General features: G+C 38.7%; 1 protein-coding gene across 3 annotated transcripts in view; it reads left to right on the top strand.

The window, feature by feature from the left end:
- Positions 1 to 12,769: 12,769 nt before the first annotated feature.
- Positions 12,770 to 16,249, top strand: part of LOC135104332 (cyclic AMP response element-binding protein A-like) — a 94,604-nt gene continuing 91,124 nt past the window's right edge. For 2 of the 3 annotated variants that reach the window (XM_064011612.1, XM_064011610.1), the window contains exon 1: positions 12,773 to 13,147. The gene's annotated coding sequence lies outside the window, so the exon portion shown is untranslated. Of the gene's footprint in view, positions 13,148 to 16,249 lie in introns of all 3 variants that reach the window. The other variant, XM_064011613.1, reaches the window with a different exon arrangement.

The following is a 16,249-nucleotide window of genomic DNA, read 5'->3' as shown; positions in this document are numbered from 1 at the left end:
TATCGGCCATATGATGTGCTGGACAACTTTTCCTTATTCTAAGTTATTTTTCTTTGATTGTCTTTTGCTAAATCATTTTAATTTTTCATATCACACAATTCATACTAAACTTGACTTTGAGTATTGATGTAGGTGACTAGTGTTCATTGAAGTGTGACTGGTGCAGCATCGCATTTTACCATTTGTTTACATACTTTGTGGTAAAATTGAGCATTGGTGTAATGACAGGATAAACCACAGCTTATACTGAAGTAGATCACTCGTAGCCATGCTCCATACAAGGCTGGTGGAAGCAGGAGGCCAGTGGTAAGGCAAGGGGCATTTGAATAATGTGTTGAGTGTTGGTTAAAAGATATATGCTACATGGCTGGCAATCACAAAGTTTCTCATCTGACAAAACCTGGCATTCAAAAAGCTACACATGAGCCTATGTAGATTATAGACCACAGGAGTGTTTGTCACTTGGTGGTGTTTATCCTGCAGAACCTTGTGGGTGACTTGTGACTGTCAGACACCAAATGAGCTGTGGTTGTCAGCCATCTCTTGCGTCTGGTTTAGCCAACATACTATAGTAAAATCCCTCTTATCCGGCATCAACAGGACCGCCGACATGCCAGATACTTGAATAGAAGTGAAATTATGTCCACAATCACCACCCTACACTCACGCATCTTACCATAACAAAGATCAGCTGATCTGATCAGCTGCTTAAGTGTAAGCACAACACGCTTCCTCTTTTCTACAACTTTAGGCATGATGAAGGCGTCAGGCAATAAACAGTGCACACGCAGGACTGAGTCACTGAGAAAACACAGTGCAGTGGGCCGCAGGTGGCGCGAAGCAGTGTGCTCTGGTGGCGAGGGGACAAAGTATGCCTCGCGCAGGAATTTTAATCGATTTTATGAGTACACATTGATTTTTTATTGATTTTAAGGCTCAGGGAAAAATGTGCCGGATACTCGAATGCCGGATGAGAGGGATTTTACTGTACACATCATGCCAGCACTCCTCACATAACATTGGTTTCATATAGAATGAATATAAGGGTTAGTTACTTCCATATATATATATATATATATATATATATATATATATATATATATATATATATATATATATATATATATATATATATATATATATATATATATATATATATATATATATATATATATATATATATATTTTTTTTTTTTTTTTTTTTTTTATGTAGGAAGGACACTGGCCAAGGGCAACAAGAATTCAATAAAAAAAAAAATCCCACTGAAATGCCAGTCCCATGAAAGGGTCAAAGCAGTAGTCAAAAATTGATGAATAAGTGTCTTGAAACCTCCCTCTTGAAGGAATTCAAGTCATAGGAAGGTGGAAATACAGAAGCAGGTAGGGAGTTTCAGAGTTTACCAGAGAAAGGAATGAATGATTGAGAATACTGGTTAATTCTTGCATTAGAGAGGTGGACAGAATAGGGGTTAGAGAAAGAAGAAAGTCTTGTGCAGCGAGGCCGCAGGAGGAGGGGAGGCATGCAGTTAGCAAGATCAGAAGAGCAGTTAGCATGAAAATAGCGGTAGAAGACAGATAGAGATGCAACATTGCAGCGGTGAGAGAGAGGCTGAAGACAGTCAGTTAGAAGAGAGGAGTTGATGAGACGAAAAGCTTTTGATTCCACCCTGTCTGGAAGAGCAGTATGAGTGGAACCCCCCCAGACATGTGAAGCATACTCCATACATGGACGGATAAGGCCCTTGTACAGAGTTAGCAGCTAGGGGTGGGGGATGAGAAAAACTGGTGGAGACATCTCAGAACGCCTAACTTTATAGAAGCTGTTTTAGCTAGAGATGAGATGTGAAGTTTCCAGTTCAGATTATAAGTAAAGGACAGACCGAGGATGTTCAGTGTAGAAGAGGGGGACAGTTGAGTGTCACTGAAGAAGATGGGATAGTTGTCTGGAAGGTTGTGTTGAGTTGATAGATGGAGGAATTGAGTTTTTGAGGCATTGAACAATACCAAGTTTGCTCTGCCCCAATCAGAAATTTTAGAAAGATCAGAAGTCAAGCGTTCTGTGGCTTCCCTGCATGAAATGTTTTACCTCCTGAAGGGTTGGACGTCTATGAAAAGACGTGGAAAATTGCAGGGTGGTATCATCAGCGTAGGAATGGATAGGACAAGAAGTTTGGTTTAGAAGATCATTAATGAATAATAAGAAGAGAGTGGGTGACAGGACAGAACCCTGAGGAACACCACTCTTAGTAGATTTAGGAGAAGAACAGTGACCGTCTACCACAGCAGCAATAGAACGGTCAGAAAGAAAACTTGAGATGAAGTTACAGAGGGAAGGATAGAAGCTGTAGGAGGGTAGTTTGGAAATCAAAGCTTTGTGCCAGACTCTATCAAAAGCTTTTGATATGTCCAAGGCAACAGCAAAAGTTTCACCAAAATCTCTAAAAGAGGATAACCAAGACTCGGTAAGGAAAGCCAGAAGATCACCAGTAGAGTGGCCTTAATGGAACCCATACTGGCGATCAGATAGAAGGTTGTGAAGTGATAGATGTTTAAGAATCTTCCTGTTGAGGATAGATTAAAAAACTTTAGATAGGCAGGAAATTAAAGCAATAGGACGGTAGTTTGAGGGATTAGAACAGTCACCCTTTTTAGGAACAGGTTAAATGTAGGCAAACTTCCAGCAAGAAGGAAAGGTAGATGTTGACAGACAGAGCTAAAAGAGTTTGACTAGGCAAGGTGCAAGTACGGAGGCACAGTTACAGAGAACAATAGGAGGGACCCCATCAGGTCCATAAGCCTTCCGAGGTTTTAGGCCAGCGAGGGCATGGAAAACATCATTGCGAAGAATTTTAATAGGTAGCATGAAGTAGTCAGAGAATGGCAGAGAGGGAGGAACAAAACAAGCCCAGAATCGTCCAAGGTAGAGTTTTTAGCAAAGGTTTGAGCGAAGAGTTCAGCTTTAGAAATAGATGTGATAGCAATGGTGCCATCTGGTTGAAGTAAAGGAGGGAAAGAAGAAGCAAAGTTATTGGAGATTTTTTTGGCTAGATGCCAGAAGTCACAAGGGGAGTTAGATCTTGAAAGGTTTTGACACTTTCTGTTAATGAAGGAGTTTTTGGCTAGTTGGAGAATAGACTTGGCATTATATATATATATATATATATATATATATATATATATATATATATATATATATATATATATATATATATATATATATATATATATATATATATATATATATATATATATATATATATATATGTGTGTGTGTGTGTGTGTGTGTGTGTGTGTGTGTGTGTGTGTGTGTGTGTGTGTGTGTGTGTGTGTGTGTCTGTGTCTGTGTGTATGTGTGTGTGTGTGTGTGTGTGTGTGTGTGTGTGTGTGTGTTGTGGCTCAAATCTGGCATTAATAAGATCACTTTTCACAATGCGCATTAATGCTTAATTCTGACACTCAAAAATATGAATCAGTAAATAAATTAAATGAAAAGAAATAAACAAGTAAATAGGAAAAATGCATACAGATGGCACAGACTTGAATGAACATTGGTCACCTACATCTGGACTCAAGCTTGTACCATTCTGGATGAGTTAACAGATAAAACAATATATATATTGTATATATAAAATAATTCAAATGATCTAGCCTCAGATAGTTAAGAGAAATTTTTTCTGTAAACAGAGGTAACCAATCAAGGGCATCAAATCAGCAACTTTCATGACCCGTACTGTGTTGTTACTGTTGTTGGATTATGAAGAAGTGTGCAGTATATCACAAGGACAATCACATGCCTATCACAAGTACCTTTATGGAGGCACACAGGTTAGACCCATATTGCAGAACAGGGAGAAAACTGGTTGCCTTGTGCTAGCAGTCTGTACTTAACATGCTTGTGACATTGATATGCAAGCATTGTGTGTTACTAGTAAAATATGGAATTTCATATTTTATTGTTTTATGATAATGTAATTGTTTTGAATTTATATTTCTAGGTGGATTGGATGATTGCTATATTTAATTACTCTAACTTTTCTTGGATTATTCAGGTACGTACTCTGGTACGTACTTCTAATTGAAAAAAAAAAAGTTTTTTAGGTTAAATACAGTACAGTACAGTACAGTACAGGTACTGAATATTGAAAGTTTGTTAATCCAAATGGCATTATGTGCTTACATCCAAAACCTTACCGGTGTTGTCAAGTTTGTCACTTTAAATTCATTTTGAAGTATGTGCAGTATCTTTGATGAGCAAATCTTTATGTGGCATCAGTGACTGGCATTAAATCACACTTCTTTTCCTTTCTTCCTATAAAAAGTAAGTGTTTTTGTCAATGTGATTCATGATATTAATAGTAGGATAGTTTAAGCTTATCACCCAGCAACCTTGCTACTTGTGATTCACACCACCCACCTTTCCCTATCCAAATAGTCCATTGTGCCTCATACTCTGACTGCATGAATTAGATGAAGGGATCTGTTGGTTAATACTTCAGTAGTAAGGGACCCTTTTTTATTCCAGATATATATCTGTATATGAGCCAACTTCCCGTGTGAAAGACACAGGATCCACTTGCACCCATTCACTCTCAAAATCACATCTACAACCATTCCTTCACATCTTGGGCTCTAGAGAGGAGAGGATGAATCCTCATTGATCACACTCCTTAAGGATCAGTTGCATACCTATATCTCTCCACATCTCCCCCCAGTAGTAGAACTGATTTATTCTTGTTGTCCCTTAATGGATTCATCTCCTCTGCATCTTGCTTGACCAGCTAATTAGACCAGATGTGGGTGAGCCTTTGGGGAGGTTCAGGAAGCAAACCCTGGTTACAACATTTATTAAAAAAGGCCTGAAAATGCCACTCCCAGAAAAAAAAAAAAAAAAAACTGAGAGAATTGGCAAATTTGAGATGTCTTGATACTCTTTGGGCACCTCGTCTGCACTACACTGAGTCTCCTCTTCTCTCGTGTTTCAGTGTTTTATGCTTAAACTCCATAAAATGCAGTCAGTATAACTACTTCTAATACAATCTTTCAATTTATTCCAAGCAATAAACATCCAAACACTATTCTTCCATATACTTTTCTTATTTCACATTTTTCTAAACTTCATCTATAAAATTAATACATAAAAAAATGTTACATGTAAGGACCAACAAGCATGCTGTAATGACACCTGCATAATTTATGATGAAATTTGATTTATGAGTGGTTTTTGGCATTTCTAAATATATCTTCCATCAGTCACTGGAGAACTGGTGGGCCACACAAACAAATTGACTCGTTTAAATATCTGCCAAGCCCAGCCCGTCAGTGTTGTGTATCACAGGAAGTCTCATTCCAGTTCCTGCTGGAGGGTGTGGGAACACTGCCAGCATCTCCAGTCACCAGTACAAACTGTAATCAAATTATGTAGTTCCTTTTGTATCATCTTACTGCAACTTATGACTGTCAACTTTGTATAGAAAATTTCAAAGTCAGATGAGTTCCTCACATGCATGTCATCTTCCCGTTATATGTTGACTTTTATCTGTATTTGAATATAAGTGGATATAATTTAGCTACTTATTTGCTAATTAATTTTAATATGCTAGTCATTTAACACCGTCATAAAAAAAATGTTTGTATGGTGTGACATGTTTATATGCCATGCTGCAACATATAATCATAGAGGCAATTATGTTCTGTGATAAATCTAATATACTACTTGCAAGTCCGTGTGTGTGTGTGTGTGTGTGTGTGTGTGTGTGTGTGTGTGTGTGTGTGTGTGTGTGTGTGTGTGTGTGTCTTTCTGTCTGTCTGGACAGCCAAAGCTGTCAGTTCAAATCAGAGAAAATTGACAGGTGCATTGGAATCGGGCACTAAGAAAATTCTTAAAAATTTTTGAAGGAGCAAAACTTCTATTCAGAACTGCAAATTTTGGCTCTGTAACTCATTTTTATGACAAACTTATATTTTAGCACCTTTGAAAATGCTCTTTGACATATTCATGAAAGGTCAGTGATTTAAATTGTTGACTTTCCTGGCCAGATTGAAAGTTATGGAGATGTCAGCTGGAATGGTCTGTAGGGCTGCAGAGTTCCCTTAGATCACTGCATACATAAATGTGCTAATAGGTTTTATATATATATATATATATATATATATATATATATATATATATATATATATATATATATATATATATATATATATATATATATATATATTTTTTTTTTATTTATTTTTTTTTTTTTGTTGCTCACTCACCTAACATTTTTATTTTATGGTGCACTGCTTTATGAAGGGTTCATGTATGGTACTTCCATGACAGTGTGAGGTAGAAGGAACCAATCATCAAATGCTTGTTTTAGTTGTGTCACTTGGCTAATTTGACGTGTAATGTGTTCATGCCTTCCCTGAGATGCAAGGGTCATGCAAAGTGAGGTTGTGAAGATGCATTGTTTTTACCATTTATCATTTGTGTATTGCTCTGCACACAAACTAAGATACATTTGTTTTAAGTGATAAGGCTTTGTCAGCTGACTTAATGCACTGGTCAGTAGACTTAATATATTGATTTATATGGAGTATGATTTTTAGCATTTATAATTGTATATGTATATATCATATATATGTACATTCTAGATACTGTAATCCCTCAGGTTTCAGCCACAAATTTTATGTATTCATGTTATATGAGAAAGGTGTCTGTAACCTTAATGAAAGCAATAGTAACTGAACATAACCACCTTCTAACCCAGAATTACAGTGAGAGTTGATAGTTTTCCACAGCAAAGCCATTGGTGTTCCAGCTGGAGCCTTGAGTCTCCATGAGGGATGAGGCAGTGGAATGAAAAGGCATAATGTAATTGACTGTACTCTATTTTAAGTTATTGGGCAAGTGTCTTTTTCACCTCCAGCTGTAAAATTACATCCATGATTGAAATGGAGACAGATTATTAGTCATTATAGCAAGAATATTATTGATTGGATGGAAGTGAAGATCAGCTCCCAGTTTGTCTGAATAGATCACAGCTGTGTTTGCATTAATTGCAAAGTACCTGAATATTAAATACCAGCATAGCCATAATAAGTGATTCATGGAATGAAAGGATGGAGTGCGTAGGAAAAATGTATCAAAAAAACAAAACACATTATAATAAAAATTATTTTTATTATAATGTTTTTTTTGTTTTTTGTTTTGATGTACATTTGACTCTTATGGTCTTCACATGTGTAAGTTATTGAGCCAACAATTTTTGCAGATTTTAATTTATTTATTACTATTATTATTTATTGTTTTACGTTTTCATCCACCTTGTCCTGATAAAATGATAATGCTGAAGAAGAGCAGCCAGGCAGACTCCTCATGGTACAAATATTTCATAATAAACTCTGAATTTACTACATGTCTTTCATAAGTCCTTTTTCGGAGAGCAACACACTAGGAGACCCTTAGCCGTGTCTCCTGCTCACTTTCCTCACTTTACTGGTCCAAGGTTTTTCAAAAAGTCCTATAGCTCATGGGAACAATGGTAGCTGCAAGGAGCCTGGGAGGGCTACCCATGGCAGTCCTCTTAATAAAAAAAATGTACTGCTTAATCCTTTTACTGCTATGCTCATTGTTTGTTAACACTGAGGTGACTGTAATGAAGTGTTTGGATGGACATAAAGAAAAAAGTAATGAATAAGGATTTTATCTTCGCTAAACGAAAGAGTACCCATTTTAGAGACTATAAAAAAAAAAAAAAAAAATAGGTCTTAAAAATTGTGGATGATTATGAAAAAAAATAACTGCTATCGGCACACTGTGGAGTTGAGGGTCTCTGTGCATGGCAATGTGCATTCCATAAAGTGGTGATGAACTGTACTTGTCATGCTTCACTTCGTAACAATTTTTACTTTTATTATTCTTTTGCCTTAAGTCAGTCTCTCTCTCTCTCTCTCTCTCTCTCTCTCTCTCTCTCTCTCTCTCTCTCTCTCTCTCTAAACTCACAGAAAGCGCCATAATTATCCATCTGAATTTCCATGCCTTTTGTGGAGATTCGCTTAACTTATTACTATTATTATTATTTTTTTCTTTTTTTTTTCAACAAGGAAATTAAAAGCTTCATAGACTAGAAATTTCAACATGCCTCAGCTTAACTAATCTGAACCCTCAGCTTCTCCTTAATTAATCTGAACTCTCAGCTTTTCATGCTTATCCAAAATGAAAAAAAAAAAAAAAAATATTGAAAGTTTTTCCTATACATAATATATTTTAACCAGTCGACGCTACACAAGACTGATGGTGATAATTCTCTCTCTCTCTCTCTCTCTCTCTCTCTCTCTCTCTCTCTCTCTCTCTCTCTTTTGTACGAACGACTGTCCCCACCCCTCCCGCCCACACACACACACACACACACACACACACACACACACGCACACATACGCAAAAAAAAAAAAAAAGCATTATACGCAAATTACACATAAATAAACAAATGAATGAATAAATGAATAAAAAAGAATAGTTCAATAGACGACATATGCAAAGAAAATGTAAATCCTTCTAATGAAAACGACATTACACATAGAATCCGAATTAGTAAAAACCTTGACGAACACCTGTGACAGACGATGGAGCGAGCTGTGGGCCAAGGTGCTCCTAGTTACGTCACGGGTTTGCGCAATTCTTGGATGATATAGCTATCAATGTTCACTCTGAGGAGATGGACTAACCCCGCCCCGTACAGCTGTGGCAGTATGTCAACTGGGTTAACTCGATAGTTGTAAGGTAAGTAATGAGAATGATAGAAAGTGTAATGCTGGTCTCTCTCTCTCTCTCTCTCTCTCTCTCTCTCTCTCTCTCTCTCTCTCTCTCTCTCTCTCTCTCTCTCTCTCTCTCTCTCTCTCTCTCGGTGTTCAAATAATATTCAAACTTTAAGTTTAATGTATGATAGTTTCATCATATGCATGAAGCGCATGGCTGACATATACTAGCGCACACACACACACACACACTCTCTCTCTCTCTCTCTCTCTCTCTCTCTCAGTCAACATTCATAAACATATGATTATTTATGACAATATGGTAATGATGATGCGTCACATTAGTCTTGGCATTGGAATATCTTGCCTTTGTGTTCCAAGATGAGTGCAAACAGCTTAATTTCCCAATGCCAATAATGCGCCTTCAAATATCCTCATCTTTTGAAGGCTCTCAGACGAAATATAAGTACTGCATTCACGGACACCAGTAAGCAAGCACGTATATATGTACAGTCACGGTGAGATGTCAAATAATACAAATATCACATTCACTTTCACTGTGTTTTTAGTGTATTTCTTCATTCTCGACCCAGATCTGTTTAAGAATCTATCGGCTGTCAGATTTTATGATTTGATTGTTAGTAGATGAGATGATTTATGTGAGGGAAATGAAAAACGTAGGCGTAAAGAGTATATTACTTTACTTTGAACAACCTCGTTATCGTTTTTACTCGTATTCTACTCCTCATATCTGTTCAGAATCTATCCTGTCAGGTTTTGTGATATTGTTCGTAGATAAGAGGAATTATCTGAGGAAAATGCAAAATGTAGGAGTGAGTGCAGTATATTTATTACTCGATTTTGGACAATTTCTTAAGCGTTTTCTTTCATCCTCGACTCCTCAAACCTCAGAATGAATCGGTTTTGTAATGTCGTTAGCATGTAAAAAGAATTATAAGTAAGAAATGCAAAGTGTAGTATATATTACTCAACTTTGGGAAATATCGTTATCGTTCTTCTCCTCACTTCCCCTCAGAACCTCTCAGTTATCAGGTTTCGTGATATTGTAAGCAGAAAAGAGGGATTGTCAGAGGAAAATTCAAAACGTAGGAAAATACACAGTAGACTAGTGAATTTAGCACATTATCTATACTTTTATTTGAATGTGTATTACCTCCTTCGGTTCTCACACAGCAGGAGATGGCAAAACTGAGGACCTGTGTTCTTAAAGGCTTCTAGTTCTTATCAGGACTATTTTCAAAGGTCACACGTAGACATATATAGGGAAAAAAAGGCTTATATTCTTAAACACTTGTGCCTCTCATCATAATTATTTCCAAAAGCTATACCTATCCATAGATAAATAAAAAAAAAACTAAAAAGACAAATATGAGTAAATCGACGAATGGTAGATATACAGATATATAATTAGATGGATGTGGATGATAACACCGAGAAAATTAGATAAAAATAATAGGTTTTTTTTCTTTTTTTTTTCATTGATGGTTCAGAATCCGTTGTTAGAAATAACTCAGGAAAACCCCTGAAAACCACGATAACTTCCACAACAGTCTGTCAGGAGGAGACATGGGTCACCGTAATGACTCAATAGTTTACGAATTACTGTCAATACAAACATTTCCCAAAACAACAAATCAGGAAATCCACAAAATGTCATCTAGGATAAATAACAAATAAGAAAATAATAATAATAATGAAGCCCTTGAGTACGTACAAATTAGGAAATACCTTAGAGAGCTTAATGTTCTTTTTTATTAATTTTTTTTATACTCCTAATCGTAACCTTGTAGAGTCAGAAGGTTGCAGAAGTTTTTATCTATTTTATTTTTTGTTTTCCTCATGGTACGTGAAGGGAAGCATGTAACGTACGTAGATGGGAAGGAAAGGGAGTAGGGAAAATAAAGACAAGAGAAAGAGGAGACACGAATGAAAAAGAAAAGGCAGAAAAGAAGAGGAGTGGTATAAGTAAGTAAATGGGAGAGAAAATAAGGAAAATAAAGGCAAAATAATAGAAAGAGAGCACAGGAGGGAAAGGACGAAAAGTAAGATTAGGAAAAATAATAGTGATGATGTAGGTAAGTAGATTAAAGGAAGAATAGGGAAAATAAAGATAGAATAAGAGAAAGAGGACGTGGAAGTGAAAAGGAACTCATGCATATGGAGGGGAAATGAGGAACAATGAAACAGGTAAGAAAGTGGGAAGGAGAGAAAATTGGAGAAGAGGAGAGGAGTGAAAAGAATAAGAAAGAAGAAGAGAAAGCAAGGAAACAGGTATGTTAATAGGAAAGAAAGCAGAAAATGACCAAATGAAAGGAAGAAGACACTGGTGGAAAGGAAGGATAGAGGAACGGTAAATTAAAGAAAAGTGGAAGAGGTGATGAATAAAAAAAAAAAAAAAAAAAAAAACAATGAGATGGAAGAAAAACCAACAAGAGAGCAAGGAAAGAAAGTAGATGACGAAAGAAAAAAAGAAGAGGACACGAGTGGAAGGGAAGAGAAGGGAGGGGAAGAGGGAGCAATGAGGCACCTGTCCCATCACAAAACATCCATCCCTCACCCCTCACCCTTCACCTTGACGCCTCACAGCCCCCCTCACCACCACCTCACCACAACATACAAGGCTGCCAACGATCAGCACCGTCATCCCATAATCAATACATAATTCATATTTCCCCATCTTTATACGTCAGCTAAGGTCGATTTCTAAGATGTACGATAATGTAAGCATATTTTTTTTTCCTTTCTCTTTTTTTTGCATACCTACACGTAAAAAAGAAAGAAAATGAAGCCATCATATGTAATCACCTATGTCAATCATTATTCATTTATGTATTCACTGAGTTATTTCTTTACTCATTTATCAATTTATTTACTTATTTTTGCAGTACAACATAACACTTCCTGCTGGCATTTTGGTTTATTCTGCTTTACTTTCTCGTCTCCTTGATTTCAAAAAGCATCACAGTTTAGACCTCGACTGCTATAATTTCCGAAAGTTTGTTTCTAGAATATAAAGGACATGGACTTCAACTGAAAAAAAAATATCATACATAAAACTCAGAAGTGTGTAAATTATTGGCCCACCACACCTGATTATGATGAAACTCTCTCTCTCTCTCTCTCTCTCTCTCTCTCTCTCTCTCTCTCTCTCTCTCTCTCTGTGTCCATTCCTCCATGAGAGAGAGAGAGAGAGAGAGAGAGAGAGAGAGAGAGAGAGAGAGAGAGAGAGAGAGAGAGAGAGAGAGAGAGAGAGAGAGAGAGAGAGAGTTTCATGAAAATCAGGTGTGGTGGCCAATAATTTACACACTTCTGAGTCTTAAGTATGATAATTTTTTCAACTGTATGAGAAAGCTATACTCTCTCTCTCTCTCTCTCTCTCTCTCTCATGGAGGAATGGACAGGGGAGAGAGAGAGAGAGAGAGAGAGAGAGAGAGAGAGAGAGAGAGAGAGAGAGAGAGAGAGAGAGAGAGAGAGAGAGAGAGAGATGGTTTTTAGAGTGACATCTAAGCATATTCGGGAGTGTTGCGTCCTTTAAAAGATTATTTCAGGCTCAAGTCTCTACGATTTTAACATGAACGGGAATGGTCACGCACATGTCTAGCGGTGTGTGTGTGTGTGTGTGTAGAACAGTGATTTTTTTAATACACACGCAAACTTCATGTGGAAAATCACGAAATATTTCACTGCATTGTTGAGTTGTTCTGTGGCACTCAGCTAAGCTCACACATTCTCCTTCCTCCCTCTCTTCCATCCTTTCCTCGCTACTCAATCGTCCCTTCATGTATCAAGTACTCGTATTATCGGGCCACCATATCTCACACAGAACGACATATTATCCAACCGCATTTTATTCCTACCTGTTCTTAAACATCCCGGCGTCTGCACAAGTGTGTTCTGCTAACCGCGCGTCCGTCAAAACGCGAGGGCACGGCACCTGTTGATGTAAGGTTGCCATCTCTTGCGGGCGAACATGTGTGGAGTGGTGGAACCCGGGCGAGTGAGAGGCGAGAGGCAAGAGAAGGTAGCGTAAAATCCACTACCACAGGCCAGTCAGTTGCCAGACGCAGAACGGGAAGGCTGTGTTACTCCTCGCTGCGCCACCCCATGACACCTGCCCCGGCGTGCACCTGAGTCGCATTGAGTGTGTGATCGTGTGCGCTTGTGACTTCCTCCGACTGTCGGGACTTGCTACGAACCTTCTTCATTTCCAGCGCATTCTCATCAAGTCTGGCCAGAGCTCATTGACTGGGTGGCTGGCTGGGGGAAAATTAACACGAGGCAACAGACAAAACAGCAGCAGCGAGGGGAAACCATGGATATAATTGACAGCACACTGGCGGACTTCGCTGAGAACGACCTGAAGGAACTGTGGGACTCCGACTACTATGCGGTGAGTCGGCACAACTAACTGTACTTCTGCTGCTGCTGCTACTGCTACTACTACTACTACTACTACTACTACTACTACTACTACTACTACTACTGTTATTGATGCTGCTGCTGCTGCTGCTGCTAGTTTACTTCTGCTGTTGTTGTAAGAATTCAACAGTAGTGGTAAAGCTAAGTACAGCACAATACAGTACAGAAGTAGTAATATCACAAAGTGTATGACTGGGTTTTTTGTAACTAATCTCTCTCTCTCTCTCTCTCTCTCTCTCTCTCTCTCTCTCTCTCTCTCTCTCTCTCTCTCTCTCTCTCTCTCTCTCTCTCTCTCTCTCAATGTTACATAACAGTGTTTTATCTTATCACGAACGAGTGTCCGCGCTCACACCCACTTCCCAGTATTCTCTCTCTCTCTCTCTCTCTCTCTCTCTCTCTCTCTCTCTCTCTCTCTCTCTCTGGTCTAGTTAACAGTGTTGTCATAATGATGCGTGAGGTGGAAAGGTGACAGTTACAATGTTGTGTTACCGGCGACGTGACTCCAAACCCCACTGGCAGCTTCAGTTTGCCGGATTTAATTTGTCTGTGCTGGTGTGTTTAGGTTCAGGTCTGTGGCACCTCAACCATCACATACCACCACTCACCACATATCACCACCACTCACCATCCTAATGGTCACCTTACTATTATCATCTTTATGATCTTCACCACGTGCTTTTCCTCCTCCTCGTCCCTCCTCCTCCGTGTGTGTGTGTGTGTGTGTGTGTGTGTGTTTTCCTAGTTTCTGTTGCCCGGAAGCACGTGTCGTTAGTTTTTTATTTATTTTTTTTCTGTGTGTCGTGAGCGTGTTTGTTTGTGCGTGTGGCCTTATTCTTGATATTATGCTTCGACTATTCTCGTTTTATCACTACTTATTTATCTGTCTGCTTTCCTGTGTGTGTGTGTGTGTGTGTGTGTGTGTGTGTAGGGGGAGTTATGGTTGTCAACTTCTCTATAGCCAACCAAACTAGTATCTTTACATGCGAAGTCACGGAAAGAGTATTTGCAACCACCAACCATGAGAGGAACGCACGCTCTCTCTCTCTCTCTCTCTCTCTCTCTCTCTCTCTCTCTCTCTCTCTCTCTCTCTCTCTCTCTCTCTCTCTACCTTCTTACACCAAGAATCCATGACGATGAAAACATTCGCCGTTGTTGACACAAATCAGCTGATTCAACAGATCACAACGAAGGTCCCGAAGTGTTCTTTTCAGAGTGCTGGATGTGGTAGTGGTGAGGTGAGGAGGGGTGGTGGGTGGCAATAGTGATAGTGGAGAGGGTGAGAGCGTATGGTGGCAAGGATAAGGTGATGAGGAGAGGTGGGTGACATCAGTGTTAGGTGGATGGGATGACAGCGTGAGTCAAGGATGCGTGAGGATCCTTGGGGATGGTGATGAAGGCTATAGTCATTTCACACATGTGGTAATGGTGACAGGAGGCACTGATCATGTTTCAAAGTGATAGTGATAAAGCTAGACAAGTAGTGGTGAGTTAGGATGGTGTAGCGATGGTGATAATGTAGGTACTGATGGAACTAGTGGTGAAGACGATAGTGGTGATGCGGGAGGGGATGATGAAAGGAACGGCCGGGATGAGGATGCTAGTGAGGAGGGAAGCGACGATACTGTTTCTGGTAGCTTATGGTGCTCGTGTTCTCAAGCATTTCAGCGTCAAATCTCGGCTGTTTGTCCTCAGTTTTACAATAAGTTACTGGGGCTTATTCGGAATGTTTTCATGATATTAATGATAAACTGATAAGGATTTTGCAACATCCTTTGGGGAAAAACAACCAGAAAAACCAACCACCATCTCCCTGCCCTTTCAAAATGGTCCTGATAAAAGCTCAAAACGTTTAACTTATTCACTACAGCTGATAATACTTGAACATTAACCAATTACCAGTTAGCCATAATGAATGAAGATACACTTGTAGTAGATACATAACAGGAGATAATTTCAAATCCCTTTCATTATTAAAATATCATCGTAATCCTAATCATCTAGTGACGTTCAGAATTAAATCAGACTGATGCTATGTCACGGGGCCGTGGTTTTTTAAAAGTTATCTGAAGTTTACCGAAAGGAAAGTACAGAAATGGAAGTACTTGAGAGAAAAGAGAGGGGAGGGGGTGTTTCAAAGCAAGGGTATAAAAAAAATTGAGATGGAACGAGGAGGATACAAAGCAAGGAAAAAAAAGAGGAATTGGAAAAAAAAAAAAAAACGAGAGGGATGGGGCACAAAGCAAGAAAATAAAACATGAAAAACAGTGGAGTAAGAAGGGAACAGACCGTGGGGTGGGAAGGGTTAATTGTATCAGTTCATGCTGGTCTGCCACAGTGAAGCGCCACAAGGCTGCACAACCGCAGCGAGAGGCACATCCGGCCCTCCACACGCGGCCCTCAGTGCTCGATAAGGCGAGTGATAACGCTACAATACAACACGTTCATTTGACTCTCATAGCACGTATAATCAACACCATAAACAGAGGGAAGTATTAGCTATAAGATGATGACATGACCCTAGACTAAAATATCATTTGGAGACTCTTCTGAGCCGCACCTCCAATACATTCAAAAGCCTCCAGTTGAAGTTACACGGGTTTATAAGGATGTTTTTACGGTTCTAGTGAGAGATTAACAAAATTTCTACATCATTAACAGGGTAAAGACTAGAGAACCCGGCTAATCATCTCTATGGGGTTTGAAAATAGTCATGGTGAGAGAGCGGAGCGTTTTTGAGTACACTATTCAAATTATCCAGCGTGTGTTGTGTAAAATTAAATGGATGCTGCTTATTAGACATTACTTCTTACGGCGTGGAGCGTGCCTGAGGGAGATTCCAAAGCATGAGTTCTCGGCATAACCTTCCTAAAACAACACGAACAGTATGATGAGATGCTGAGTCACAATAGATCCCGTTAAAAGTAGAATGTAGAAGTTAACAAACAATAACTTGGCAAATACTAACTGAGAACTCCAAACATGATCAGACTACTTCAGTTTCTTAGGTCTTGCTTAATAATGACGATAGATAACAAATAATGATGATAATAATAATAATAATAATAATAATAAT

Source organism: Scylla paramamosain, chromosome 10 (genome assembly GCF_035594125.1).
Source record: "Scylla paramamosain isolate STU-SP2022 chromosome 10, ASM3559412v1, whole genome shotgun sequence".
Lineage (NCBI taxonomy): Eukaryota > Metazoa > Arthropoda > Malacostraca > Decapoda > Portunidae > Scylla > Scylla paramamosain.
The sequence above is the reverse complement of the archived record's forward strand: the minus strand, read 5'-3'. Positions and strand labels throughout refer to the sequence as shown.